Source organism: Python bivittatus, unplaced genomic scaffold (assembly GCF_059951505.1).
Source record: "Python bivittatus isolate LINGU-HERP-01145 unplaced genomic scaffold, Pbiv_v1 ctg000190_np1212, whole genome shotgun sequence".
NCBI classification, from domain to species: domain Eukaryota; kingdom Metazoa; phylum Chordata; class Lepidosauria; order Squamata; family Pythonidae; genus Python; species Python bivittatus.
The window spans coordinates 19,403,799-19,430,744 of record NW_028277042.1 but is presented as its reverse complement, the minus strand read 5'-3'; positions in this window follow the sequence as shown (position 1 = coordinate 19,430,744).

Sequence of the window (26,946 nt, the reverse complement as noted above, 5' to 3'; positions counted from 1 at the left end):
AAAGGACAAATTAGGGGAACAAGGAACAAGCAGGAGAAATAGAAGGGTGGAGAGACTTTAGAGACAGGGAACTGGCCCTTTTTCGAGGATACCCAACAAAATAAACTTTTGATGCAAGGCCTGGTTGAACTACAAATTGGGAACAAAGTATTGGCATTTATGATGACCCCAAAAGATTCTTGATAACTCCTCCCCACCCGTTTTTTTTGGCGGCGGGAGGTAGCTATCTGCCTGAAATGATAAAAAGCAGAGAGAGGTCTTGAAGCATAATACACAATATGGTTGACAGACGCTATTTTGCTTTGCAGCCCTCAAGATGTTGAAGTATATTATGAATCAGCCTGCACACACTGCATTTATCTTCCCATTAATCACCTCCGATAAATCCATGATTATTACTACCCAACCTGAAGTCCTATATCCAATTCTGAGTAGCCTTTAAAAAAAGGTGCAGAGAACTTAGAACAGTTTCCAAAAAGGGCAATGAAAATGATCAGTAGATTAGAAACTAAGTCCTGCAAAGAGACATTGCAAAGAGACATTGAAGGACTTGGAAATGTTTAGCCTTGACAAGAGAAAAATGGGTGTGGGGGGGAGGGAGAGGGGAGAATATAATAGCACTTTTTAAATACCCGAAGAAGGAGGTCAAGGCCCTCTTTCTACTGTTTCTAGAGGGCAGGACACGCAATAATGAATTTAAGGTATAGGAAAGTAGATACCAAAAGAACTTTAGGAAAAATCTTCTGAATGGTAAGAGAAGTTCAACAGTGGAACTAATGGACCAGGATAGAGGTGGTGGTGGTGGTGTCGAGCTCTCCTTAGCTGGTTGAGTTCAAGTAAAGGCTGGAAGGCTAACTGTCATGGTTGCTTTAATTTACCTTCCTGCACTGAGCAAAGGGTTGGATGTGATGGTGCCTGTAGCCTTTCCAAGTCTGTGCTTCTATGAGCACAGTGGTGATTATAACACCTGTTGTATTTGGCCAGTATCATGATCAAGATGGGAAGAAACACTGAGGTGAAGAGATTGGTGGATAAGCAAACCATGGTTTAGCTTGGTATGGAATTTCATGTATTATTCTAAACCCCAACAAGTGATTTCATGATCATAAACATACACTCCCTATGGAGGTGAGCATAAATAAGATGTACGTCTATAGAGGTCTTTCACTTTTTCTACCTCACATGCCCATCACATTCTCCCTTGAAAAGAGAAGATTCATTGCTACCAGACAAGATTATGGTTAGCCATAAATCAATAGAATCTCTTTCTGTTTTTGAGGAATTCACACAAGGTGAAAATCTGGCACATTGTCTTCTCTTTTGATCTTAATTTAATCTCTCTTCCTCCCTTCCTATGTTTCTATAACATGAAGACAAATAGAGAGACCCCCCACAAAATTGACCTGGCAGTGTTTTGAGTGGACCACCTAGCTTTCTGCCAGTGAAAGGAAGAAGCTGGGAAAATCTCCATAGTCCAGCAAAGCCATTAAAAAGGGCTTAAATAAAGTCACTGTGGTAGAGCAAAAGTCTCCATTTCTGAGTTATTCCTGGAGCTTGTTCCCAGAAGTTGGGGGAGGGGAAACTCCTGTATTTCAGGAGTTGAAAGGGGGAACCTAAACTCAGTCCCACCCAGACAGGCATCATTCCATATGATTAATTCCATCCATTTGCTCTCCCTTCTGAAGGTCCTTTGAGAGTACTCAACAGTCCTTTTGGCCATAAATACACACCAAAGTAACGAGAAAGGGAAAAAGATCTCTCCGGTTATTTCTGTCTCTCTTACTGAACACATACGGAGTCAATTTTTGGTTCCAATCTTGTACCTTTGGCTTACTGAATTGTAATAACTCTGCAGCTGTCATCAAACTGTATAAACGTCTGTTCAGATACCTCTTAAGAAAAGGAGATATTTGATCTAATAGGATAGTGGCTTCTTGAAACAAGAAAAGGTTCATCAGTTTTATTTTGTTTGTTCATTTTTCTTAAAGAAAGATGTAAAAGACAAGGATTGCTGACCTTTCAGGTTCTGGGCAGAATGTAAAGCACCCATTTTCTATACAGAAGGATTGAGGTCTTGTCCTGAGCATCTCTATTTAAAAGCTGGGAAGGGCTCTTGTCTGCAATTCTGGAGAACCACTGCAAGTCAGCTTCCTCCAAACTGGTCTTGGAGGATCTTTATCACTTACTGTTCTAGCACAAGTTTGAAAAATCTGACCAGCCAAGGCCCTAATCTGCCTTTGTTCCCACTTCTCTTATGATGGTTTATTGTGCTATCCTTAATTTTAACTGAAAGAAAAAAGGAAATTCCACTCTAGTTTGGAGGCCCTACATCTGAATCAACAAGGGAACCTGGACTTGTTTTCTAGGAGGGTACTGTCAGGTTTTGCAACAATCAGACCATTGATGGGATGCCAACACCAAACCACCATTCACTCCTCCAATGTAAATGCCAGAATTCTGGGGGTGGGGGGCATGTGGTCCAATTGGAAAGTCATGCTTGGACACCAGGAAAGGTGTCTTCTTTATCATCCTTTACAAAAAGTGAAATTTGGAAATGGAGGTCCCTTCCAATGGCAAGCTTTGCGTCCTTCACCATAAAAATCATTTTCATGATGCTACGCAATGATCAACAACTGTTCCACCTTCCTTTCCTTGTGCTTTTCAAAGTTTCCTCCAAGCAGCCAACAGAGAGAGTACAAAGAACAGGAGGCAGCTGTTGTCCCCATGGCCCCCATTCTTGCTCATCAAGATAGACAGTTTTTCTGTCTTATTTGAACACATTCCTTCTTTTTAGTGATCATGACTCCTATTCTCCTTGCCCAGAAGGAAGTCCCAGTGCTAGGGAGAAACATTTTGCATATGTGTACCAATGATTTTAGAAAGAAGAGAAGGTCAGGAGGCATTCCTTCTTGAAACTTCTTCACCTTAAAATGATCTCAGGATCCAAGCTTACATATTTAGGATGCCTTGCCAAACTATCCAAGTTCATTTGCTTCCCTGCTTCAAGACATTCTTCAGATCTTTGTTCCCCCATTGAAAGTCATTATAAAAACTATGTTGTGTGAATTTTCCTCCCCACCCCCCCATTACTGTCATCTCAAAATGCAGTAGCTTATTGAATGGCTTTCTCCTTAAATACATAGCAGATGTGAGATCAGCAGCCAAAAGAAACATAATAGATTTAGTTCAGCTTATAATGACAATCCTGGAATACTAGCTGGGCCACCATCCTCACAAAAATCCTTCCATGGTGAACATCTTGTGCTTCGTGGACTGCATAAATGCAACTCTGTCCTTGAGGCAGCTGGAAAGGATTTCTGGAGCACATCTAGGCTAACCTCCCATTCAACGTAGCCTTTCCAATGCAGGTTGAGATTACTGTACAGCATCCATTTCTGACGGCATCTCAGCCCTGCTCCATTGAAAGAAAATTCGATACCTCCCTTCCTCTAACAAACACTCTGATGAACTTTCTCCCAAAGTTTAGCCAAAAATCCAATTCCCTGCAATTATTCATCCAGATGTTAAATGATATATCCTACAGGAGCTCAAGGTGGTATATAAAAACATGATTCCTTCTATTTTTTTCCCCCCACAGCAGACTTGTAAGGTAGGCTGAGCTAAGAGATTGCAACTAGCCCAAATTCACATAAAGAGTTTCATTGCACTTGGACCAAGGTGTCCCCAATTTCCCCAGGCCAAACCATACCAGGCTTGTAGCACGCTCCTCTGTAGCAAGAGAGAACATGTTTGCAGCATTTTTTGTACGGCAGCCTTAAAAATGGTTGAAGGCGGGTGGGATCTGTGTTTTCCCCAGCCCAGCTCAAGGCTTTTCATGGAAAGCAATAAAGCAATCAGCAGAGCCTAAAAGGAGATGATTCCACTTATTTCTTGAAGACATACCAGGCAGGTAAAGAAGAAAAAACTGCAGGAAGTTACCTGGGACGTGAAATGCAACCTGCTGTTCCATGTGGATGGCTTTTCTCTGCAATCACTAAGGTTGTGAAAGATCCTGTACAGCTTCTGTACAGCTACAGCATTGCTGAATAATGGCCAGCCTTTTCTCAGAAAAAAAAAGAATCCCCTTGAATATGATCAGCGGATTCCAGAACAAGCCGAGAGGATTTCATTTACCATAGCCCAAGAGATCACTGATGAAACAGCAGAGACAGGGTCCCTGGAAGAGGTTAGTAACCTTTGGGCCTAAAGCCTTGGGCAACCCTTCAAAAGCTCTTAACAAGTAATCAAATCAGGTCTTTGAAATGTCTGTCTGTCTGTCTGTCTGTCTGTCTGTCTGTCTGTCTGTCTATCTATCTATCTATCTATCTATCTATCTATCTATCTATCTATCTATCTATCTATGCCTTCCCTGATAGACAGCGAGATATGTGAAGGAAGAGATGGGAGAGGGGGAGGAGGAGGGGGAAGGAAGGAAGGAGGGAAGGAAGGAAGGAAGGAAGGAAGGAAGGAAGGAAGGAAGGAAGGAAGGAAGGAAGGAAGGAAGGAAGGAAGGACTTCAAAATAGACCATGAAGACCACCTACATTTGATACTTATGGATTTTCTTTGATATGCTTATCTTTGATTCTAATAATAAATTTGATTTGATTTGATACTTATCAATGTATTTGAGATGAATCCTGCAGAGAATGTCATGATCAGGCAAGATGCCAAAACCTGGAATCAAATCTCATTCACTTCCTTTGGTTTGTAAAAGTCATTCTTTTCTTCAAGTGGAAAAAAATAATCAACCCCATCACTCTTCATATATGTAATCCTAAAAGAAAGTACAGGTGGAAAAAATGCCTAAAAGAAAGTAGATTAGGATCCCAACCTTTCAAAATAATAGAATATATCCTGGTCCCCCAATATCTGGTGCAGACCTTGTTAATCCAGGCGATGTCCGAGCCAGCGTGACTCTCCTAGTTCATGTCACTCTCATATTTGAGGTAGGTAGATGAAGTGTTAGGGGGGTTTTGCCCAAGGACCCCTACTGGTAAGGAAGTTGCCAGCAGGCTTCTAACCTTGGTCTCCCATGTCAAAGGGTGGCACTCTAATATGGCAAAACAAAACCCTGCATGGGATGTACCATCGACAGATAGCTGAGGTGGCTGACATTGGGAAATCCTACCAGTGGCTGGAAAGGGCTGGACTAAAAGACAGCCCTGAGGCACTGATCATAGCAGCACAAGAACAGGCACTAAGCACCACATCCATAGAAGCAGGGGTCTACCACACTAGACCGGACCCCAGGTGCAGACTGTGCAGAGAGGCCTCAAAGGCAGTCCAACACATAGTGGCAGGGTGGAAGATGCAGGCAGGAATGGCATACACTGAATGGCACAACCAGGTAGCTGGCATTGTGTACAGGAACATCTGCACAGTGTATGGGCTAGACCCCCCAAGTCCAGATGGGAGATTCCACAGAAGGTCATGGAGAATAACAGGGCTAAGATCTTGTAGGGCTTCCCAATCCAGACGGACAGGCAGGTACTGGCCAATCAACCAGACATCGTGGTAGCAGACAAAGACCAGAAGACAGCGGTAGTGATAGATGTAGCAGTGCCAAGTGACAGCAACATCAGGAAGAAGGAGGATGAGAAGCTGGAGGAGTACCAGGGCCTGAAGGAGGAACTAGAGAGATTGTGGACAATCAAGGTTAAAGTGGTCCCAGTGGTGGTAGGAGCACTCGGGGCTGTGACTCCAACAGATCCCAGGAACAACATCAGAGCTCTCTGTCCAGAAGAGTGCAGGGCTAGGAGCAGCTCAGATCCTGCGCAGAACCCTCCAACTCCCGGGCCTCTGGAGGGGGACCCAAGATTGAGGAAGACACAGACCACCCATAGGGGTGAGAGGGGTGCACACACACACGCACGCACGCACACACACACTCTTACATATGCACATACACATACGCATACAATTTATAGGTTGCCCAACTCCCAATGACTTACTATAACCCATTATTGAGATAAAGAGATTTCCTTTTTTGCCAGCCAATGAAATGGGACTCCTCAACTACTGGACAACCCTGAACAGATGGAAGGGTTGTCAAGGAATGATAAAGAGTCCCACAGTTACAAATCGGTTTGTGCAAAGGAATGGCGCCAGACCACATCATAAAAGGTTTGCATGGATCAACGTGCTCAGATAAATCTCAGGTCTGTAACTGAAGAACTTTGCAGAGGTTTGTCTTGGAGGGGGCACCCACAGCACCATTGCGTCTCTCCCCTCCTGGCTTCTCCTCCTACTTAGGAGCAATAAAAAGTGTCCATTATTTAAGAAGTTTCAAAAGCATGGCATTGCGTGTCCCACTGAAACTGTTGGCTTGAATTAAGAAATGGAGAAGTCAGAAGGTTTCTGGCATGTGTCACAGTTTATGCTATCTATCTCTTTTCTGTTATACACAGAACTGTGTAGAAATTAAAATCCCTTTGCATAAAAAAAGGTGCATTTCAACTCATAATGAGACATTTCCAGGGAATTCTTCCTTCCTCAAAAAAAAAAAAAAAAAAAAAAGATGTTCTGTCTTTCAAAATTGCACTCTAGGCAGATATATCCATAAGTATGAAGCTACAAAAGAAGATTGGATCTTCTCTCCTTTAAACAGTTGCCAAAAGCAAAAAACTACACACAGTAGCAAGGGTATCCTTACATGACACACTTACTCACAACCTAACCAGGAGTATTGAATGAAAATAATTTTTCTAGCTTCACTCAACACAATCAACCATAAGCCAGTTAAAATATATTTAACTACTTTGCAGCTGAGTCAGTTGTACGGAGTCAGAAGAAGAATTCTTCCGTGTAAAAAAGAAAGCAAAACTTGACAGTATTTCATTCGCTATAGCAAGTCAAGGTTGGTGCAGAAATCTCTGAAATGCCAGGCTTTTCTACCCTTTTAATACATGGTTTCTCAGAACATTTTTTCTCTCCCCCGCTCCTAGCCCATGACCCTATTTTGTCTTTCTTCAACCTCTCGGTGTTCCCCCTCCAAATCACACTCCCCTCCTTCCCAAGTTCTTGAAATCCTTCACGTATATTTAGGAACTCAGAGGTCAGAAACCTGATCGCAGTGCTAAAAAGACACTAATAATTCCGGAGGGTTAAAATACAGGCTTTAACGATTAGAGCAGATGGCTCAGGAGTGCACAGCTAGGGTCAGACTTCAACCCCACACTGCCTGACCAAAGATAACCTCTGACCCTTCCTTGCTTTCTGAACTGTGGGTTTCAACTCAACCCCACCTCCCTGGGGAGCAATACATCCTTGGGTGTTCATATCAGAGATCCAATGTCCTAGCCAGATATGTAAAAATAAAATCCAAAGTGAAACTATGGTTTGGACTTTAAACCCTGCAGTGCGCTCATCTTGATTGGCTACTTTTGATCTTCTCGGTTGGAATTCAGAGCTAGGGTGCAAAACGGGCACAAGGAAGCTTGTGAAACGTTTCATGCACACGTTGGCCCCAACCCTGGAAAGGCTTTCATTTTATCAAAGTCTAATTATTGGGTGATGCAAAACAAATATACCGTAGATTTCTTGACAGATGAACTTCGCTGATCTGCCAAAGTGGAGTAGCAGGAATGAACTAAGTCTCCTTGGGTCTATCATTCTCAACTTACAAAATATATATGCTTTATATTTAGGGAAACTGCATTGAAACACAGTACATTTGGGGGGAAAAGTTGTATAGAACAAAAGTGTTAAGGGTCCTTAATTTTTTTACTTATCTGTAAGTTATGGTTCTATTAATGGTCATTGTGTAAGTTTTGTCCTATAGTGTAGCAGGATCTATCCAACATTCATACCATTGTTATTGCTACTTGTGTTTAACAAGCCACTGGAAAAAAAACACTGGAATAGAATAATACATTTGGTGCTAGTCTAGTCGATGTTTTTAGACTGATCCATGCATGCGCTGTCAGTCAAATCCCACTGTGACTTAGTCAAGGAAATGTGGTTACTAGGATAACCATCTATTTTTCACAACATTTAGGTAAGAAGAAATTACTGTTATGCTGTGTTAGTAGCTAAGGTGTTCTGAGGTCCACCATGGCCTGCAAAGAAAGCTATAGTTGACTAAAGTGGGCCAGTCATTTTTCTACAATACCAGCCCCCTCCCTGCTTGGGGAAGTATAAGGGCAGCCAAGGGCTTTTCTTAGAAAGATAAAATGTGGAGTCCTTGGTGCTCTCTGAGCTTGGTTGTTTGCTGGCAGATGTTTCATTACTCAACTAGGGAACATCATCAGTGTAAGCTCAAGCAAACCACCAAGCTCAGAGAGCATGAAGAATTCTACAGTTCAACCCTGAGCTACAGATATTCTCTTCTATTGGAAGATAAAATGTGTCCCACACATCTCATTCCTTCAGTTAAGTATCAATTAATATCAGCATAAGGCCAAATCTATCCTACATATATTTTCCCCAAAGGGAATCCTATCAATTGGAGCGAGCTAATTTTGAAGAGGAGGAAGAGGAGGAGAAGGATTCTAGACTTATTCACATTTAACTATGATGCTCTGCAGAGAGTTCTTTTGCATTTTGACTCCTGGAGACAAAATAGAAGCTAAAGTAAATGGAGAAGATTTACACTGGGAGAAATGTACTGGGGAAAAGGGTGGGGGGATTAAATCCCCATAGCTGCATTTCTCCTTTTTAAAATGGGGTCAGATCAGTTCTAGCATGCTAGCAAGATAGGGAAAATATTTCACTCAGGACAGAATGTGTCAGCCCAGCAGCCCCATTTGGTTCTATTTATTTATTTATTTGGAAAATTTTTATAGCCGCCCATTTCACATATGTGACTCTGTGGTGTACAAAGTGAAAAACACCAAACGACACAATGAAATAACCAAGAAATATAAGAACAAAAATCATTAAAAACCATTAAAAAAACCCCATAATCTGTGGGAGAGCGCACTCAGTTTGTATCCTAAATATAAAATTTGGGCTGTGTTCACATGATACGCTTACCTAGGGCAATTAACCCTATTTGCAGAGAGGAACTTACATCACACATTGGCCAAAAAATTATTTTCTTTAGGTGTCCTGATCCAACAGAGATTAAAACAATGCAATACAAAAAACCAGAAGCCATCACCAGCTAAGGCTTAGCTGCTAAGTCATTCACTGACTGTTATTTTTCTTTATAAGACATCTTTATAAACCCCTTGGGCTCTCAAATCATACAAATAAAATCAAAGGCAGAAAACCCACATTCTTTACATAAGCTAGAGGAACATGAAGTGTTTACAAAGATGCACCAAGGATGCTGTTATGGACTGGCCACCAATAGAGACCCAAGTCAACCCTAGTGACTTACCGCATTTTCACAGCATGATTCACCCATCCTTATGGACTTATTACCATTGTCTTGGCAGAATGATAGCTGAGTGTCCCTAGAAAATGCTTGTAAGTCTCTAATGGGAAAAGGACCCGAGAGATTTCTGGAGAGGAAAAGCTTTAGGACTTGCTTATCACAGGCAGGTTAACAGAACGGACCTCCCTGCCTCTCCTGTCCATCAGACGCCGTCAATAGAACAGCTGCAGATGGAATAGCAGCAATACGCAGTTCAAGGAGAACAGGATCTCTCCTTTCAAGCTGAGTGCTCTTGCACATTTGCCAAATCCAAACCACACACGTGGAACACGGCGTGGAAAAGAAATCATGTCTTTTCCTGCCCTCTCGTAAAAAGCATCTTTGGGAAACCTTTGCTATCATCCCATCGTCTCACTGATGGAGTTGCCTTTTGAGCTTTGTGGTTTATAGAGCCTCACCCTATTCTGTATTGAATTAGAGAAAATATTCTTGGAAATTCTGGTTCCATAGCTATTCTCTGTGGTCCCACTGGTCAATCAAAACCTTCAGTCGTCATGCCCAGCCAAGAGTCAAAGTGAGAAAACAAGATTATTATTGATATTTTTTAGAGGATCAGGGCTGTTTACACCTCAGATTTCAAAGGACTCACCGGGAACAAAGGATATCCCTGGAACAGCTGTGTTAGGAAGTGCAAGTTATTACAGATGTATTGATATAATCAGGGCTTACGGTACATTCGTTTATGAAGAGCAGCTGTTCCAAAAAAAATGTGAGACTCTGAAGACACAAGAGTGAGTGATGGAACTTACTTCCATTGCACAAACAGCCTGATCAACCCTTATCAGAAAAAAGCATTTTGCCACTGCACACTGTACCTCAGGGAGCATTTTTGTCGGGCCATTAGATACAGTCAGCTGGGCACATGATGTTAAACACACAAAGCAAAAATGTTCACACAACACACCAAAGCCCTAGATGCCTAGCTTGATTTTGGCTTAGCGTGTTTGGTAAACCCAGACATTGTCATATGTAAACCAGGTTTAAAGCAATGAATGAACCCAGCCAGTTTTGGCTCCTTTCATCAGCATGATTAAATAAATAATAGCTTGGGTGAACTAGCTCTTGGCTTCTGCTGGACTAACCTAAGATGGGAGGAAAAACACCATCGAACTGCAAAGTTTTATCTAGTCCAGATCCCTGACCAATCAGATGTTTCCAGAGAGAAACTTATTTTTGCATAATACTCTGAGCCATAAGCTAGCCAACCTCATATTTAGCTTAGCATGCTGTGGAAATCCAGCTTATATGGTTAGTTTATGATGCAGTATATTACACAACCCACCCCAGAAAGGTTTAATTGAGTGAACTCTCATTCAGTGAATCACAGATAAATATGCTTAGAGACATAGCCTTAAGTTAGGGGACAGTGTAACTTACTGGCAAAACAAAAGGCCCTTGTTCTAACAATGAATTGCAGTGGAGTATGGTGAACTGAAACAGATGATAAGGTTGCCCAATTTTCAACACCGCCAGATGTTGGTGTTACCTTCAGATCTTGCTTCTGAGCCACCTAAAATAGAGTTTACCCAGTTCAGCTGTTCTTCCATTTTCTTCTTCTTGTTGTTTTAATTTTTGGAATCTATGCTTCTGGGACTCAAATGACATGCAACGTGAATGTTTCAATGTATAAATGAAGAAGACCACTGTCAGGGCTTCTTTGGTTAAAACCAGAACTGGAAGGCATGTAGGCAGTGATTCAGTTGCAGTTCCGTGGTCAATAAGTTAACTGTGAGAAATAGAACAACTATTAAGAAAGAATTCCATTGGCTGCTTGGTATGAAATGCAAGCCCTGTTTAGAGCAGAACCAATGTTCACTTCTTGTTCCCTTTGCCAGTTGGGTAGGAGGTCTTACATTTTGGAGCAAGGGCAACTGTTGCTACCTATCCTTTGTTTTGTATCAGATTAATCTGGTTTGAAGCCATTTGCTTCTGACCTTTCCAGAACCAGTTCTTATCTCCAGAAGGTATGTGGTATCCAGATAGAGGTGAAAAGACAGTAAGGAATGCCATGTACACTGACCACCTAACTTTGTGACTGAGGCAACACACAGGTTGAAAAATAAAGGAATGAATGAATGAGTGAATGAATGAATGAATATTTGGCTTTCTTAGAAGACATATATGGGAGAAGTTGTGTCCCCATGTTGACTGATATGTGGGTAATGCTTTGTCTGTCTCATAAATCAATGTTGTTTGTGCTAAACCTGGCTTCAGGTTGCCATGGTCAGCTGTGACATGATCAGTGTGCCAACTGACTGTAATTGCTGTGAACAACAGCTGAGGGGACATTAGCTTGTGTGCTTTGCTTCCTCAAGGCATCTGGTTGGCCATTTGAGGAAACAAGATACTCGACTTTCTGCCAAATGGTTCGATAACAGTCTCTAACCCTGGTGAGATGGATTCCAAGTGTTCTTATATCTCCTTACTACAATGAAACAATATATGTTGGCAAGGTCTCCACTGAAATGTTTCAAACACAAGCAAATGTCACCTCAGTATACAAACTCCATGATTCTTGATTGACCAAGGGCTTTGGGGAGACCTCTCTAGATAGTTGAAAAATCCTGCTTCCAGCCAGTTCTCTGCAGAAATGTCAAAGACTAGAAAATATTGCAAAGGAATTCCTTTCCAGTGAATTTATTCTTTTTTGTCATTTCCCCCCAAGAAAGCAGAAGTGAAAAAAAACATTTTCTTAGGATTCTTCATGCTTTTATTTTTGTTTTTTACCCCCAGGATTCAAAATTATGTCTCTAAGCCTTGGAATCTAAGGTTTATGTGGTAGGCAATTGAATCTATATTTCTTTATCCTGCTCTGGTTGAATGTGGAAAATATACAGCCATTGACTTTGTTTTCTAGAGGGCCAAAACAATGGATCTGTCCTGATCTGAATAAGAGTTCTGAGTTGAGAATTCTTATTAGTCAATGAATGGAGTAACTAGAATATTTGTTTCTTATCAATGGCTACAATAACTGCCTCCAATTTACTTGAATAGAGCCAGGTCTGATATTCGCTTATATTTGACAGTAGACCTCCAATTTTCCAAAGCATAACCACAAAATGGTAGCCCTTTTTATTGAAAACAAACGAACAAAAACAGCTTTTCCTTTATGAGGCTGCATGAATTCCAAAACACTCTTCAAAAATTCTTGGGGTTGACCCAGGATTGGGAGGGATCTGATCAGAGGAAGAGAGACCTGTGGCATTATTGCCCCCACAGATGTACTGCTATTTCTAGAGAGATTTATCTGGCAGTGACTTTTAATGCTTACTTCCTCCCCCCACCCCCCCAAAAAAGGATGTTCAAATTCTTCTTATCTTTCCAGGCCTCCTTGCTAATTTTAATTCCGCTGACTGATTTTTATCAGTCTTATTGTTGGTCGCAGTCAGCCAGATGTTGAGGCTGGATTTGGCATTTTTATCCACCTATCGAGTCCTTTCCAAGGACCTGGGATAGGCAGAAGTTGCGGTTTGATGGTGTCAAAGGTATCATCGCAGGATGGAAGCTGTTCCAAGCAAAGCTGCCTTTTGCAATGGGCTGAGGGTGATTTTGTCAATGCCGATGGTCTTCAAGTGGTGCTCCAGATGTTTTGAGACTGCACCCAAGGCGCCTATTACTATTGGTACTAACTTTGCTTTCTTCTGCCACAGTTGTTCTATTTCTATTTGCAGGTCTTTGAATTTTGTGATTTTCTCCAGTTCTTTCTCTTCTCTTCTGCTGTCTCCAGGTATTTGCAATGTCCACCATCCAGACCTTTTTGTTTAAGTCTGGGGTGTTGTGTGGCAGGTGCTTGTCTGTTTAAATTCTAAAATCCCAGAGCACTTGAGCATCTTCATTTTCTCTTACTTTGCCTGTTTGTGGTCCCACCAGTTCTGGCTTGCAGGTAAATGGTATTTCTTGCAGATATTCCAATGCACCATTGATGCTTCTTTGTCATGCTGTCATTTGTAGTCAGTCTGTTGTTGTTGTTGTTATTATTATTATTATTAATATTATTATTATTATTTTACCGCACTGATTTTCTTATATAGCTTTTCTAGTTTGAAATTTAAAAAAAATCTTGACACTGTTTTCATGGTTATTGTAAGCCGTTGTGGAAGAAGTAAAACTCAAGGGAAGCATTACAAAGATTTGAAGCAATAATTTAGGATTTATTTAGTTCATTTTATTTTGTGAAGGCATCATTTCCTTTTTCCATGGTATTTTACAACTTTTACAGAGACAGCAATCGTATCCTGTCTTAGTCAGAATCTGGCTATGCTTCCTTTTCTGTCCTAAGTCAGCTCTTCTGGGGCTTTCATTGTTTTTATTGCAACTCCTTGATTTTTTTCCAGATCATTAGAAACCCTTTTGACCACTACGGTGACCTCAACGAAAATGTTAAAATGAAAGTGTGCATTCCAATTAGCCCAAATGACTGGTATGTATATAAAACACCCAGTGATTTGTCCCCAAACATTGTTTGGATACGGTCAGTTCAGAATAGAAGATGAGAAGCACATTTTTAAAAGTATGCGTTATAGACAGAAAAAAGGTGCCTACTAAATTTGATCTAGTAGGATCCCATTTTTCTACCACCAGCAGCTCCAGAGTCTAGCTACTGGATTTCACCCTGTTGAATAGATATTAATGGAATATTGCTCTGGCTTTAGAGCAGGGTTTCTCAACCTCAGCAACTTTAAGATGTGTGGACTTCAACTCCCAGAATTCCCCAGCCACCATGGAAGTTGAAGTCCATACATCTTAAAGTTGCTGAGGTTGAGAAACACTGCTTTAACGCATGGCTAGTAGCTCTGTAGGTAATAACTAAAATTAAAATTGGGTGAAAATCGGTCAGTTGCTCAGTTCAAATTCAGGCACAACAAGAAAAAGAAGGCATCCATCCAGATCAAAGATGAGAAGAAGAATGTTTTGGTGATAGCATCAGAAGGTCTTCAAGCTGTTGCATTAGCTTGCCACAAATCTTTACCAAGCGCCCAAATGATAATTCCAACTCCAGTTATGGAAGGAGAAATTTGATATTCCCCAAACTCTAATTAGGTTGATTGCAATGATAGAATGCTATTGAGAAGAATCTTCGAGCTGTTACAGTTGAGAGGAAATTGTCCAGAGATGTTATGGGGTCTCCATTTCTGGAATTTTTAAAGAGCAAATTGGAGAAACTTTTGGTCAAAGTGGTTTAGCAGCTCAACTCTTCTTGGCTTCTCTCCAGTAGATAACTATCTCTCCCCACCCCTTTTTGTATTGCTGGTTCTGTGCTAACAGACTTGTTCCCATTGGAGATATGTCCTTATGTATTAAAGTTACAGTTAGCGTGGTCCACACATCTGATACTAATTCACTTTGGGCTCCATATCTTAAGGAGAAGTAACTTTTCCCATTTCTGTTTACTTTTTCCCAGGCTTCAGAACATTCACTGACAAAGATATTTCATTTACTACTGAGCAAACAGAGGGCTTTGTGACAAGGGAATCAAGCTGCTATATAAACAGTCACATGGAACTCAAGAGATCGAGACTAGAAAGAAAACAAATAGCCAACACAAAATTTGAATTCGACTGCTCTTCCGTGGGACACGGGCAAGGATTTCAAACCATCGGATGGTCAGCCCGAGCCCAGATCAATGCAGTTCAATATCCTAATATGAACCTATCCATTTCTTCTAATGGCAAACCTGGGTGCCCCACTTACTGTCTTTCTGTTATACAGAAGTATGTAACAGTTTCAGTATTAGATCTTTAATTATATCTGGCTTTAGGGCTGTAATAAACTGATTTGATTTGATTTGATCTGGATTTGATTATGTAAGGGCTCCCAGCTAGAATTCAAATTAGGGTTTCAAATTTTTTAGGCAAGGACAGGAGTTCTTGAATTTGATTCACTTTTTCACTTTCAGTTGGATAGCTTTTATATATGTCACAACCAAGGCAATGGAAAAAGGAGCTTCACAGTTTATTTATGCATATTATGATTATTGAGACCCAAATTTCTGAGTTTCCGAGAGAAGAGTTAGGTTGTGATATATATAAAAACTATCCAACTGAAAGTGAAAAAGTGAATCAAATTCAAGAACTCCTGTCCTTGCCTAAAAAATTTGAAACCCAAATTTGAATTCTAGCTGGGAGCCCTTACATAATCAAATCCAGATCAAATCAAATCAAATCAAATCAAATCAGTTTATTACAGCCCTAAAGCCAGATATAATTAAAGATCTAATACTGAAACTGTTACATACTTCTGTGTAACAGAAAGACAGTAAGTGGGGCACCCAGGTTTGCCATTAGAAGAAATGGATAGGTTCATATTAGGATATTTAAATTTCAAATAAAATAGCTTTATAGCGTAGTGTTATCTTATATTTCCCTTCCCTTTCCCTCCCTCCCTCCCTCCCTCCTTTCCTTCCTTCCTTCTGAGGTTCCCCTTTCCCCCAGCTTGTTCATCGTTTTGAACTATGATTTAAATGATAGTATATAATATTATCTTCCCTTCCCTTCCCTTCCCTTCCCTTCCCTTCCCTTCCCTTCCCTTCCCTTCCCTTCCCTTCCCTTCCCTTCCCTTCCCTTCCCTTCCCTTCCCTTCCCTTCCCTTCCTCATCCATTAACTTTCCTTTCCTTTCCTTTCCTTTCCTTTCCTTTCCTTTCCTTTCCTTTCCTTTCCTTTCCTTTCCTTTCCTTTCCTTTCCTTTCCTTTCCTTTCCTTTCCTTTCCTTTCCTTTCCTTCTTTCCCAAAGCAGTGGTAGATTGAACTGAATGACAGTTTGTACCTCCACCCCATCCCTCTTGATAAGTTATGGACAGGAGGCCGAGAAGAGACTTCGCCGATGTAGAACAGGAGAGAAAAAGGAGGGCATAGCCATGCAAAAACAAAAAATAAAAGAAGAAAGAGGAGTTAGAACAGTCAGCACATTGGCTTTGTTGATAAAACAAATTTCACGGGAGGCCCCCCTCTTCTAAAGCATTTCTGGATCTACATCAGAGAGTCATGAAGCACCAACTTCAACACAGTGATTGTGTTGTGCAGGAAATCAGAGAAGCAGGTCACAGTGGGCGACAAACAACATTGGTGGGAAGCGATTGCCAACGACGGTTGCCCCGTATGGATGTGTTTCTGTCCCATCAGAGCCTCCCTCCCTCCCATAATTATCCGCAAGGCATTTTATCGGTTCGCCCCATGCTTTGGAAGGTAAACAATGTCTGGCTTGTACCTGAGCAGAGATCCAGAGACAAGGCTACACAGGATATTCCCAGCCTTTTTAATGCTTCCTTTTTCGGTGCAGGATGAAGTCTGACTGACAAGCCCTCGCCAAACAGTTCGGGTTTCCCGCAGAAGCCGAGCCGCCACAAAAGCTCACAGACATAGCAACAAAGCTGTTAATCCTGACCCGGCTGTACTGTACAAGTTGAATAACAGTTCTCCAGCTGTGAAAAGTTGCTTGCTTAGATGAAGATGATGGACTCGGGGAGGAGGGGGGCAAAGGTCGTGTCATATTTTGTCACATCAGATGGCCCCAGGGGGCTGTATTATGACCAAAATTCAGTCTAAAACATTGCCTGATGAGACCCATGCCCAGCAACGATTTTCCATCTGTTTGCAATTTTCTAATTGACTTTTAGGTAAACTGTGAAGGGTTCTGAACACACACACCCAAACAGAAGAGAAGTTCAGGGATGGAAAAAGGAACTCGAGGCAGCAGGTGTCAGGGCCTTCACGAAAGGGCCACGGAAAAGACCTCCTGGAATTGCTTCTCCCATCTTCTTTCTCTTGGAGAAGACGATCCAAACCCTGAACAAAGCAATCCACTGTTTTGGAACAGCCAAGATGACCTTTTGCAAAATAAGGGGTTTCTCTGAGAACATTTCTGAAATATTTTGCCTTCTCCTCTTTTGCTCCCAAAGATCTAGAAGGTCACTTGATAAAATTGTCCCAATAATTCTTAGTATGGAAAAGAGCATGTTGTTCTAGCCTGCTGTGCAGATATTACAGATCAAGAAGCCTGATCTCTCTCTCCATTAAAGAAAGATGGGACATCCTGATTCCAGCACCACAGCTCCAACTCTGTCCGTAGCGATTCAAACCCAGATTCTTAAGGGTTAAGCCAGGCTCAGCCATTTTCCTGGTCCTGAGGGCCACTATCCTATTTTGCAAACTGCTTAGCATCCCAAGATCAGATACAAATGGTGAAATTTGGTGTCAAGTCTTCTGAAATGTTGGGGATTCTAAGTTTTATTTAAGTAATGGTGGGGGGGAACATGGGTGCCATTTTTATCTCATGGGGATGGAGATGGGAGATGACATAGACTTTTGATACACCATATGAAAATATCAACATGGTTTCTACGTAGCTTTTATCCCCGGGCACAAGTTACTTGAATGTGTCATTCCTCATCCTGCTCTGCCCAGGTTATTCCGCTCATAACAGTGTCCAGCTCACCTAAAGCTACAGCTTCCAGTGTTGTTCAAGCAAAGAGATCTTCATGTCAAATCCCTTTTAATATTTCATCAGGTTTTTTTTTTGCCCACCATGAATAGTTTGCTTATTGTCTCTCCCCTTTTCCCATGTCAAGCATCCCTCTCTTCAAGAGTTTTTCCTTCTTTCCCCAGATCTGTGATTTTTTAAAAGTTTTTTTTAATCCCAGCTTTCTTATTTTTATACGTAACTCAAGGTGGGGAACATATCTAATACTCCTTCCTCCTCCTCTTTTCCCCACAACAACAACCCTGTGAGGTGAGTTGGGCTGAAAGAGAGGGACTGGCCCAAAGTCACCCAGCTGGCTCTCATGCCTCAGGCAGGACTAGAACTCAGCGTCTCCTGATTTCTTGCCTGGAGCCTTCACCAGACTGGATTAGCTTTGCTCAGATGTTTCTGATTAGCTCCAAACTCAATTTCATGTCATTACCTTCTCTCCCTCCTTCCCTTTCTCTCTCTTTCTCTCCTTCCATTCTTGAAAATAGCTGTTTGGGTGAAATGGAGTTGGTTATTTTTAGTGTCCTCTCTTTTTTTTGGTATCACCTTCTGGCATCTCCTCCTGGATCTTAGAAGGATTCTGCTGCTTGATGGATAGACTGCTACCTTCTGACCTTTACATTTAAGGATTAGAGAAGGAACTTACATAGCTTGCCAGTCTGTTCCTCTGCCTATTTATAAGTAGGGATGGAGATGGCCCCAAGAGGTCAGAGTCCAGACAAGGGCACGAGCCTCAGTTCTTAGTATTTATATCAGGGCCTTTGCAGGGGTCAATGTTGCGTGTTCTTCCATTCCACGAATGCAACTGTGTTCCTCCAGTTCTTGCAGAACGTGGCCAAATGGGAGAGTTGCTGGCAAAGGTAGTCCACCAGTATCTGGAGGGTCACATATGATACATTCATACTTCTCTTGTACACGCACAGGGGACTTGAGGCTTGAGCACCCATACCATAGATGTCTATGGTAGACCTTGACATGAAGTGATTCCTGGTTTCAGATAAAGACAAGCCTGACTTGAGTTAGCAGTAGGAATTCTTCATCCAATCCCTGCTGTGATGCATCAGGATAGGCTTTGAAACTCTGAAAGCAACTCCAAAGCCATATGGCCCTTATCTTCTCTCTCTCTCTCCTTGCTTAACTGACAAGGACTTATCAGTCAAGAGTGATTTCTACAAAAGCAAAAGGGATTTGAAATGCAAATGAGCCAACAGCCTCAGCAGATTAAAAAAAAGTCCAAACCCAGTGATAAGTAACTTGTAACCTGTGAACAATCTTCCCATCCCAACTTAGGGACATCATTTCTGGGTGGCAAAAAACAGGATGGCCATCAGAGATACTGAAAACCTCACTCTTTGCTACCACCTGGTGAGACTCTGAATTTTTGTAGTTCAGAGAAGGAATGCTTATCCCATGATGCACAAGGGCTTTTTTGGGTGTAATTCTGCTTTTTTTTTTTTATGTTGACTAGAGCAGGGTTCCTCAACCTTGGCAACTTGAAGATGTGTGGAGTTCAGGGGTCCCAGGCTGGCTGGGGAATTCTGGGAGTCATAGTCCACACATCTCCAAGTTGCCAAGGTTGAGGAACCCTGGACTAGAGGGAGGAAACATCACCTGATGTCATATGGCTTGCTAAGTCTTCATCTGGTTTTCAGTAAAGTATCTTATAAACCTAAATAAGGTCAAATCCCTATTAGAAGTTGTCCCTTCCTTTTCTCTCTCATTCACCCTCAGAATTTCTTTCTTCCCTCCCTCCCTCCCTCCCGCCTGCCTGCCTGCCTGCTTATAGACATTTGTATCCTTTATTAGCTCTTAGTTATTATGTCATGAAAGGCCAAGAGAAGTTGAATAAGAAGGAAGCATTTATTAGATATCTTGAGATGTTAAAAGCATTCTGTCAGGATCTGAAACACACTTCTCATCCAGCTTCCACAGACAGTGAAATTTCCCTGCTCAGGGAAGGTATGCAAAAGCCATCAGGACCTCAGCGTTGAAATCCAGAAACTGACTTACTATATCCACTTACTGACAAATCGGTATTATTTAAAAGCCACGTGAGGCTTTCATTCCAATCGTCAGGGGCTGAGGAGAAACGTAGGGCTCATCTCCAATGAAGCCTGGAATACAGAGCTTCAGCCTAAGTTCATGGGGGAGATTAATAGGACCAAGAGGAGCTGTTGACAGAAGATCTTGAGGGGAAGAAGACTGGGAAAGTGATTCTTGTTTGGACCGAAGCCTTTGGCAATTAAGGAAAGCCTCAAAGCTTTCTGCAGATGGAGTCCAGAGCAATAAAAAGGATGTCTGGAAAGATATATGTATTTGATATCACATAAAAGTGTCTATATTTCTACTTTGGACATTAAGTTCAATAAATGGACTCCCAGATCATTAGAAATAGGTGAGCCACAGCTAACCTCAGTCAGCAGGGCTACAACAATGTGGCTTTAAAATCTCTCCCTCCCTTCCTCTGGGCTACCCTAGCTGATCTCATTTAAGCAACAGCGTCACAAATCAGGTAATCAGCCATCAGGTTAAGTACCGTATGTCGCGACCAAATTAAACCTCCTTTCTAAATTGACACGACATAATGAACCATAAACTAACCAAACGGGCTGGATTTGTACAACACACACACACACAAGCACACAGAAATGAACAAGACTAAAATAAACTCAACTTAGCATGCGCTACGAACACAAGCACCAAAGCATTCATGACCTGGCTAAGATGTTGTGTGAAAAAAGCCATATCCATAAAAACGTTGGCCTCTACCTCTGTGTCTGGGGATGATTTTTGCCATGACCCCAACTTCTAATTCTCATCCAAAGGAGCACAGAGTAGTCTAAGCAGGGGCACTGGAGACAGAATGGATGAGTGCCAACGGTGGCTCCAACATCATGCTCGGCAACCGCCATAGCCTTCAAAGGCAGAAGCATCTGAACCAGGGACTCTGGAACATTGAGCTGTGAAAGGCCTTGGTTCAGAGTTGGATGCCAGATGCTCTGGAAGCAACATGTCCCCTGTCTCAGGAAACAGACAGATTCCAGGGACATATCTCAACACTACAATTCCCAGGTTTCCTTGAGGCAGGAGGGGAATCATGAATGCTAAAGTGGCTGAAAACAAACTCAATGGAAATAAAAAGTGACAGTTTGGTAGCAATAGGGCATGGTGGATCATTCTGAGTGAGGGTTGCAACAATGCTTCTGGATTTCATCAGGAAGAAATCTGCACTTCATCTTAACTCCTTGATTTTTTTTTTTAAGCTGTAGACTTGTGGAATGTGATATTGGCTTCCATCTCAACAACTCCCACAAATGAGCCATTATTGAGTTAGCTTGCAATTCTCAAACACAGCAGTTATGAACTTGTATTACAGAAAAAACAGCTTCTGTTAAGAAATGCCGAGTCCTGGCAGATAATTGAAGAGAATTACATGGATAGGGTGCTGTAATTAGCCATAGCTCATTGATAGGGCACATGTTTTACATGCAGAAAGTCAAAGGTTCAAATCTCCAGTTTCAGCAAACCTGGGAAGACCTACACCAGAGATCTTGAAGAACTTCTGCCAGAAGACATAATCCTGGGAGACAGGTATACCAATACTGAGCCATATATTTCTCATGAGTTGTCTGAAAACTCATGTACCTGTGTTCTCTTTTTCTCTCTGAACATATACATACATGTGCAAGAAAGTGAAATGTCAATCATGTGGCTCTTGCCAATCTACCAATCTCTAGATAGGCTGAATTTTTGAATATTGTCAAAGAATCTCCCTGATTATTCTGTCTGCTCTTGCAGAAACAGTCAACCATAGATAGCTAACATCTATAGAGGACATGGAACATACCTATTATTAATATTATTTCGGGCTTTGACTTTAATAGATCCAAGGAGAAGGAGTTTTAAACCTGATAATCAATTACTAAAAACATATCTCATGGCGATCTATATCACAAGAGGTTCCTTGTTTGACCGTAATGACTGTGAGACACCTGTTTTTTCAAGTCAGATTCATTAGTTATTTTACCCTGATCCAGAATTTGCTATGTTAAGACTGTTATTCTCTCAGGATCTCACTACTTGCTACTTAATGATGAAGCCCGAGACTGTCTCCAAGATCTTCTGCATTAACAAACAACATTCTGTCCTGGTGAACAACATTGGCATTGTTATCGGTGCCAGATGTCTCTTCTACAAGACCATCATCTGAGAACTACAACCATCATCCAACTTTCAGTTGAGCTTCAGCTGTCCTATCTTCACAACTAAGTTTTGTTTTGGTGACCATCTAAGATGAAAAGGAGGCATTTGTGTGAGAAAAGGCTGCCCTACCATAAATTTATGATTTTGGGACGGATATAGGTGTTCTGAACTGATAAGCTCTCTTGAAAATGACTGGAAGAGTATGAGAGGGGATGCTACTAAAAAGCAAACAGATAAGAGAAGGCAAATGGGACATGCTTATCAATTCTGGCATGAAATCAAAAGGTTTTTGCCCACATGAGACAGTTCTGAATTCCAGTAAAACTGCTGTCTACTAGGTCCTGGTGATGCTGAGCAAACACTAATCATCAAAACATAATAGTTTTTCTCTAACTGCAGCAGAAGGTAGACATACAATAATATTTTTCAACAGGGTTTAAGGGGAGATGCCTCTTCTAGATCCCTCCACAGAATCTTTAGATATGAGTTTAAGTACAGATGAGTGAGATCTTTATTTGGTTGTTTTTTTAAAAAAATGAGAATTTACAGCAATTAATTGTCTTCATAAACAAGTCTAAAAGAAATTGAAAATTAAAAAATCCAAATTGAATAGAATAACAAAGCTAACATTTTTGGTCAACTGGAGTGTTCACTTCTTAAAAAGTCTGCAAAATAAACTTTTATTTATTTGACCAAATTTGGGATGCTGAATGGAGGTTACCCCCTTTTTTCCCCCCACCAAATTAATTGCCTAGAACACCTACATGAAACAGGTATAATTCCCATGTTGCAATTTTTAAAATTTACTGAATGTATATACAGTACATATATATTCTCCTCGTCATAATCACTCTCAAAGTGACTTATAGTAATCATGACAAAATAAAAAATAATCCAGGGGAAAGACAGATACTAAATTGGTGTTAGACTTCTTGAACTTGGCAAGCGGTGATAGCTGAAAAAAATGTTCTTTCTTTCTTTAAAAAAAATGTTCAAAATGTACAACTTTTATCATAAACAAAGCAGAAAGAACATCCATGTAGAAGTGGGAGATGAAAATATTCCTCCATCCTTAGAGTATTCTCTTTGAGGCCAGCTCTAGCACATAGAGATTCAGGAATTCTTTCCAACCCACTTACCAGCAGTGCTATAGGAAGGAACGACTTTTTCTTTTGTGTAATGAAATTATGTGTTATGGGTATACACACACTGGGAAATATGGGATGGGCTCTGCACACTTTGTGCTGGTTCACGGGATTGGGAGAAAGGAGGAGGTTTGGAATGGAGCATCAGAAACATTGCAAGCCACCACCCAACGGCCTGTCCCATAATAGTCATCGGTGGAATTTTTATTGGGCTATTTTTCTCTGCAGCCCCAAGCTGGATCTGGCCCGTTTCCAACCTTCACCTTTCTTTTGCCTTTTGCTTTCTGCTTCTCTGATACCGAAGTGGACCCTGTTCAGTTTTGTTGGTGGAAAGTTGTCCTGCTGATGAACAGACAAGAGTCCCAACCCCTGTTATTCCCACTGGATTCGGAAGAACGAAAACTGCCCTGCCGATTCAGTCTAGAGTTTTATTTAATCCAGCATTCTGTCTTCCAGAAAAATGCCTCCAGGAAGGATAGGATGTCAGCATATCTCTTACCGTTGCTTCCTTTTAGCCTTTGGCGTTTCTCCTGTCCTGATCTTGCAGGTTCCAGATCAGCAAGAAGAGAAGCAAATGCATGATGTATTTTTCCTGTCATCTAATGGGGCATTGGTGGCTCTGTGAATTAGAACCAGGGACTGGAAGCAAGGAGCAGCAATGGGAGTGGGGCTTCAAAGGAAACCTCCTTTCCCTCAACATGGATCTGGCCTCTGTGATAAACTGGGCCAAAAACTCTTTGCCTGTTAAGACCACTGAATGCCCTTTGATACATAAAGTCCAAAAAGGTTATTGACGTAGAAGAAGCACACTAATATGTCACAGAAATAGACACATAAACCTGCCTGTGGCTTTAGCCAAGATGGTTGCCTAGGGTCTCCATATGTAAAGACAATAGCTCTCTAAATGGAGGTGCGAAATTGAGCTGAATTCTTCTCTTCCTTCTCCACTTTTGGCTTTCCCAGAAAGACCTCAAGTTAGCCGCGGCACGTAACCAGCGGCCGAATTAGAAGGACATTCGACTTCTTGCCTTCTCGCCATTGCATCGCAGTTAACGTTTGTTTTGTAACCCCCTCCACGCCTTCATAGAGAACAAGGCAAAAAAGCACATTAAAAAGGACACCCCCCTCTGTTGTCCGCGATTGGGTTTTGATATTTCTTTAAATATTATTATTGTGGGTGGTTCCTTGCTAGTCTCCAGCTGATCCATCCTTTGCAAAACCCAGCATGAACCACCTTTCAATTAATGGACGCATTTGGAGCAGTTGACACCTCGGCGTGAAAGATTTCTCCTGAGCAGCTTTAGACACAGGGCAGCAGTTTAGGCATTTCGACAGCTGCTTTATCTCCGCTGCCCACCCCCAAACCCCCTTCCTCAGCCTTAAGATTAGCCTCCATCCCTCTCTCTTGCTGACTCCTGCCCGATTGCTCACTCTGAGGTCCTGTCAAAACTATAAGTAAAGCCATAAATTTCCCTGCTGCCTCACCATCCACCCTCTTCATTTACTGCAGATTATAAAGCCATCCCATCTCCAAATGTTACCGAATCCTAAAGTTCCACAGATCCTACAAGCAACAGTGGGAAAGCAACTGAAACCAGCCGTAATTGGATCTGACTGGAACTGGTCATCTGTGCTTCAGTACGAAGGAAAGAGGCAAAGGATTTGTATCTTGGTCTGGAAGTGTCCACTAGCTTTGTTTTTTAAAATATAATAATCAAATCTCCAGAGGCCATTTAGTCTCTGCTCAGGGTAGGATCCATTTGGACAGGTGACCCTCCAGCTCCTGTTTGAAGACCTCTAGAGAAGGAGACCTTAGGCACTGTTGTGGAGCGTGAGGTTTGGTATGAATAAATCTGTACACTTGATTTCTCTCTGAAGAAACTGGAGTTTAGTTTCCACCCTGACATTTACTCATTAGTCTGAGCACTTAATAAACAAGTTATGCAAGGATATGCAAACGTGCATGCATATTTGGGTACATTTAGCAAATACACCCATTCATGAAAAGAATTTCCCTTTTGTATGTGGCATTTGTGGACGTAAACTTTCAAAAATGTATGTTCTGTTAGGCATGTTTCAACCAAATTGGAGAATGAGAGGGAGAGAGAGATGAATCCTGAATGTGCTTGAGTCTGTATGCTGGTTCAGAAAAGGGTCCCAAAGATGCTGCCCTTGACTTTTCTCTTTCCCCCAGGCAAGCAGGAGATGTTCTCCTGGTACCCACAGATGACATGTTGCTCCATCACAGTCAGGAATTAGAAGCCAAAAGCAGAAACCATCCGAGGATCCTTGAATTGGAAGAAGCCGTTGAGACCGTGCAGTCCAACTCTTTTTCCAGTGTGAGAATCCAAATTAAAACCACTCTAACAGCCTCTGTTTAAATGTACCCAAACCAGGAGGGCCAGCCCACCCCCTCTGCTCCTAGTATATTATTACAAAGGGTTGTTTGGACACAATGTTGGGACTTCAGATGAACAGAGCTGGGAAACTGAACGCCCCCACCCCCTGCTCAAAACGTCTGGGCCCTTTCCTGCAATCTGCAGTTGCCCTAAGCTTAGCTGTCTTTCTTTGCTCCCTCTGTGTAACTTGGGCCAAAACTTTCCTGTGAGCTGGAAGTTGGCGTGCAGGTGCTGAAGTAGAAAGTTTTAATGTTCTTGCTGTTATACAGTGAGGTCCTTTGGTGATACCTCCCCTTTAAATATGAAACAGTCCTGCCCAACAGCGCTATGCTGAAGAAAACAAACATAACACAGAGACACCCAAAACCTTCAACACCGAAGCTTTTTGGAGGGTTGGCCATGGCCAGTGTTCTGTTCCTTATGCCAGTGATTCATTCTTATACCGTTTAGTGGTTTCTGGAAGGATTTTGTATTTCCTGCCCACCTTTGCCTTTCTTCAAGCAGGACTTGGATTGGAATCTCCTTGTGTCTTAAGTTGAGTTTTGAGTCCACACAACAAGACCTTCTGCGGGGCTTACCACCTGCTCCACACTGCCAGGCGTTGCCCAGATGATGTCAGGTTCAGCCCAAAGAACTCCAAGAGACAGTGCCAATACAGTTCTGTTGCGTTTATTAGCTTCAACTTCAGGACAGAAATCTCCCCAGACTGAACCCCAGTTCCCAAGCCAGCCAGCCAGCCACAACACCGTGAATTCCTTAGGGAGGTGCCAGCCTCATCTTCTTGAACTTCCCACACTCCTGTTGGGGGCTAAGAACCCACTTATCTCCCTGAGCATGGCCTTCATAAGTCCATTCCATCACAGATGAAGATGAAGAAAACTCATTAGCACTAACTTATTCGTCAGGTGGTCATATACAGCACAAAACCATGGTTCAACGTTTTGTTTCAGACAATATCTGTTTTGACAACTGATGCACCATTTAAACAATAGCAAAAGGATATATCTAAATTTGTGTGGTCGGGGGAAAAAACACAAGTTAAAGTGCAAAGGAAAGAGGAAGATTGGGTTTACTTGATTTGAAATGGTATTTTGCAGCTTGCTGTTTGGTCTGGGTGAAAGTGATTGTTGCTGAGAAACAGAAGGCTTTTGGAGTTAGAAGGACGCGACCTGAGATTTGGGTGGCGTGGATATTTGTGGCACGATAAAGTCAAGGTTAATGTGGATTTTAAAAATCACTATGTTAGATGTGCCCTATTGAGACTATGGAATAGATACGAATCCAGGTTGCGCCCAAAAACACCTTTGTGGCTCTCAGCACAAGCAGCATTTTATAGGTGAGGAATAATAGGCGA